Genomic DNA, 5,397 nt, shown 5'->3' on the forward strand with positions numbered 1-5,397 from the left:
TGCTCGTCCCTCACACCCACATATATATATACTCGGCTCACTTCCTCATAGTTTACACCTGCTCACAGACACTTCAATTTACTGTAAATCACTGTTCATTTCAGCCCAAGTGATTAGAATTAGTTTTAATCTTAGTTTTTTTACAAAAAAACACCATTTAGTTATTATTATAGTTTTACTTTAGTTTCAATAAAATTTTAGTCGAATAAAAAATAGATTTGTGTTGTATTTCGAGATCTTTATTAAAACAACAGACTTTTTTTCTTGTTTTAGTGTGCATGTCTGTTTCACAAAAGCTGATCTGATCAAGATGGTTTGAGCAGTAGCTTCAGCTTAAAAGAAAAATAATCTGCAGAGTATTTGTGATGACAATCACACCAGTCATGCATTTCCACTAAAAGATAACATGCATTTTACACCAAATGGAGCAGAAAATCAGTTAAGATAGATGCAGGATCTGTGCAATATAAAAAAATAAAAGGAGATGTTCAACCATGTGTTTATTTTTAGTTAAAATAACTGAATTAATTTGATAATAGTTTTATTCACTACTGTGTACTTAAGTACTAAAATACTGGAGTATTATTTATTATTTTTACTTTACTACTACTTAAGTACTTAAGTACTAAAATGTTGAATTTGTACTCATTTCAATACATAAGATTTAATTAAGTAAAAAAACTCTAGTTAAATTTTAGGTAATTAATTTTGATTTGTGCTATTATTTATCTACTCTAATAGGCGTGGTAGTCAGAAAGAAAGGGGTGGGTTTAAGTACATTTCAGGCATATTGCTATCTTGGCAGCGGAAAACACAGGTGCTCCACCTTTCTCTCTCATCTTACCTTTCTTCATCTACTGCATCCTGTGGGCGGTATCCTGTAGGCAATTTCCTTTGGGCAGCATCCTGTAGACAGTTTTCTGTAGGCAGCATCCTGTATGCAGCGTCCTGTAGGCAGCGTCCTGTAGGCAGAATCTTGTATGCAGCATTCTGTATGCAGCGTCCTGTAGGCAGCGTCCTGTAGGCAGCATCCTGTAGGCAGTGTCCTGTATGCAGCATCCTGTCTGCAGCATTCTGTATGCAGCGTACTGTAGGCAGCATCCTGTTGACAGTGTCCTGTGGGCATCGTTCTGTAGGCAGCGTCCTGTGAGCAGCATCCTGTAGGAAATGTCCTGTAGGCAGCGTCCTATAGGCAGTGTCCTGTAGGCAGCGTCCTGTAGGAAATGTCCTGTAGGCAGCATCCTGTAGGCAGTGTCCTGTAGGCAACGTCCTATAGGCAGCGTTCTATAGGCAGTGTCCTGTAGGCAGAGTCCTTTAGGCAGTGTCCTGTAGGCAGCATTCTGTAGGCAGTGTCCTGTAGGCAGCATCCTGTGGGCAGTTCCCTGTGGACAATGTCCTGTGAACAACGCCTTGTAGGCAGGGTCCTGTGGGTAACATCCTGTAGGCAGCATCCTTTGAGCACTGTCCTCTAGGCAATGTCCTTCCGGCAGTGTCCTATGGGCAGTGTCCTGTAGGCAGCATTCTGTAGGCAGTGTCCTGTGGACTGAGTCCTATAGACAGTTTTCTGTAGGCAGTGTCCTGTGGGCAGGGTTCTGCAGGCAGTGTCCTGTGAACAGCACCCTGTAAGCAGTGTCCTGTAGGCAGCATCCTGTAGGCAGTGTCCTGTGAACAGCACCCTGTAAGCAGTGTCCTGTAGGCAGCATACTGTGGGCAGTGTCCTATTGGCATTGTCCTGTGGGCAACATCCTGTAGGCAGCATGCTTTAGGCTTGTGTCCTTTGAGCACTGTCCTCTAGGCAATGTCCTTCCGGCAGTGTCCTGTAGGCAGCATTCTGTAGGAAGTGTCCTGTGGACTGTGTCCTGTAGGAAATGTCCTTTGGGCATTGTCCTGTCGACAGTGTCCTGCATGCAATGTCTTTTGGGCAGCGTCCTATGGGCATCGTCCTGTAGGCAACATCCTGTAGGCAGTGTCCTGTAATCAGTGATGATGGTCTGACGGTCTAATAGAGAACAGACTGTGAGTGAACAAAGTGTTTAAAAACTCCAAAATACATTCATATAAATGTATGTACACAAATACATCTTATACAAATAAGATACTTGCAAAAGTATTCGGCCCCCTTGAACTTTTCAACCTTTTGCCACATTTCAGGCTTTAAACATGAAGATATGAAATTGTATTTTTTTGTGAAGAATCAACTTTTTTTTATTTTTATAAAAAAACTGAAAAGTGGGGCTATAGTGGGTGCAATATATAACATTTAAAATTAAGATCTCCTGAAAATAACAACATCTGGCATGTGCAACTGTCTCATATAATACTTAAGAAATTTGCATGGGGCTGTAAAATAAATAATAAGGATAATAACTCATAATAATTATTAGGTTTGATTTCAGAAACAGGAGGAAGTAAAGAGTGTTTGAGTGTTAAATAAATTCACTCTGGGTATTTGTGTTAGAAATGCTCTTTGTTTCTACTACATGCTTTTGAGCTCAGACCGGATTTTCCAATCTGACCACATTTTATGCAGCTTGTAAGACTTCTTGTGAACTATTGAGACCTTTATTCTTTATTTTCCTGCTTCATACCGGTTCTGCATGTCTGCTTCACAAAAGCTGTCAAGATAGTTTGATTAGTGGCTTCAGTTTAAAAGAAAAAGATTATGTAATCTATTTGTGATGACAATCACACCAGTCCTGCATTTTACACCAAATGTAGCAGAAACTCAGTTTAGATAGATGATAGATCTGCTGCAATGTAAAAAATGTTCAACCATATGTTTATTTTTAGTAGGAATAACTGAATGAATTAAATAATACTTAATTGTTCACTACTGTATATCTGTATATCTACTGGAATATTTTTTTTACTACACCACTGTGTATTTAAGTACTACTGTAAAATGCTGTATCTGTATCTACTGGAGTATTAATTATTATTTTAACTTAAATACTAAAATGCTGCATCTGTATCTACTGGAGTATTATTAATACTTCACTACTGTGTACTTAAGTACTAGAATATTGTACCTTACTTATTCGCTACTGTACTTAAGTACTAAAATACTTTATCTGTATCTACTGGAGTATTAATTATTATTGTAACTTCACTACTGTGTACTTAAGTACTAAATTACTGTATCTGTATCTACTGGAGTATTAATTATTATTGTAACTACACTACTGTGTATTTAAGTACTAAATTACTGCATCTGTATCTACTGGAGTATAATTATTATTTTAACTACACTTCTGTGTAATTAAGTACTACTGTAAAATGCTGTATCTGTATCTACTGGAGTATTAATTATTATTTTAACTTCACTACTGTGTACTTAAGTACTAAATGCTGTATCTAGATCTACTGGAGTATTAATTATTATTTTAACTTAAATACTAAAATGCTGCATCTGTATCTACTGTAGTATTATTATTACTTCACTACTGTGTACTTAAGTACTAGAATATTGTATCTTACTTATTCACTACTGTACTTAAGTACTAAATTACTGTATCTGTATCTACTGGAGTATAATTATTATTTTAACTACACTACTGTGTACTTAAGTACTAAAATGCTGCATCTGTATCTACTGTAGTATTATTAATACTTCACTACTGTGTACTTAAGTACTAAATTACTGTATCTGTATCTATTGTAGTATTAATTATTATTTTAACTTCACTACTGTGTACTTAAGTACTAAATTACTGTATCTGTATCTACTGGAGTATAATTATTATTTTAACTACACTTCTGTGTAATTAAGTACTACTGTAAAAAGCTGTATCTGTATCTACTGGAGTATTAATTATTATTTTAACTTCACTACTGTGTACTTAAGTACTAAAATACTTTATCTGTATCTACTGGAGTATTAATTATTATTCTATCTTCACTACTGTGTATTTAAGTACTAAATTACTGCATCTGTATCTATTGGAGTACAATTATTATTTTAACTACACTTCTGTGTAATTAAGTACTACTGTAAAATGCTGTATCTGTATCTACTGGAGTATTAATTATTATTTTAACTTCACTACTGTGTACTTAAATACTAAAATGCTGCATCTGTATCTACTGTAGTATTATTAATACTTCACTACTGTGTACTTAAGTACTAGAATATTGTATCTTACTTATCCACTACTGTACTTAAGTACTAAATTACTGTATCTGTATCTACTGTAGTATTAATTATTATTTTAACTTCACTACTGTGTACTTAAGTACTACTGTAAAATGCTGTATCTGTACCTACTGGAGTATAATTATTATTTTAACTTCACTACTGTGTACTTAAGTACTAAAATACTTTATCTGTATCTACTGGAGTATTAATTATTATTCTAACTTCACTACTGTGTACTTAAGTACTAAAACACTTTATCTGTATCTACTGGAGTATTAATTATTATTCTAACTTCACTACTGTGTACTTAAGTACTAAAATACTTTATCTGTATCTACTGGAGTATTAATTATTATTCTAACTTCACTACTGTGTACTTAAGTACTAAATTACTGTATCTGTATCTACTGGAGTATTAATTATTATTTTAACTTCACTACTGTGTAATTAAGTACTAAATGCTGTATCTAGATCTACAAGAGTATTAATTATTATTTTAACTTCACTACTGTGTACTTAAGTACTAAAATGCTGCATCTGTATCTACTGCAGTATAATTATTATTTTAACTTCACTACTGTGAACTTAAATACTAAAATGCTGTATCTGTATCTACTGCAGTATAATTATTATTTTAACTTCAGTACTGTGTATTTAAGTACTAAAATGCTGTATCTGTACCTTCTGGAGTATTATTATTATTTTTACTTCACTACTGTGTACTTAAATACTAAAATGCTGTATCTACTAGAGTATTCGTTTTTATTTTAACTTCACTACTGTAGTACTTACGTACTAAAATGCTGTTTCTGTATCTACTGGAGTATTAATTATTATTAAGAATTCACTACTGTGTACTTAAATACTAAAATGCTGTATCTACTGGAATATTATTTTTACTTTATTACTGTGTACTTAAATACTAAAATGCTGTATCTGTATCTACTGTAGTATTATTTTTTACTTCTACTTGGTTGGAGGGAAACTTCAAATTAAGTTAAGAAATGTTTTTTTTTTGTGTGTTACAGAACAAAACCACAAGGTGGCACCATAACTCTGCCAGTCCATTTAAGCCAAACAGATGCCAGAACTGTTATCCACTACACTACTCCACCCACAGTAGTGGAAGAGAAGCTTTTAAAATGACTGAATTCAAAAGCGTGTAGAAATATTTGACCTATTCAGTAGTGAAATCCCCCTTAATTCCACCAGATGTGCTGAAAAAACCTGAAAAGTTCAAAGAAAGCCCAATATTGCCATTA

The sequence above is a fragment of the Astyanax mexicanus genome, chromosome 6, assembly GCF_023375975.1.
Source record: "Astyanax mexicanus isolate ESR-SI-001 chromosome 6, AstMex3_surface, whole genome shotgun sequence".
Classification (NCBI taxonomy): Eukaryota; Metazoa; Chordata; class Actinopteri; order Characiformes; family Acestrorhamphidae; genus Astyanax; species Astyanax mexicanus.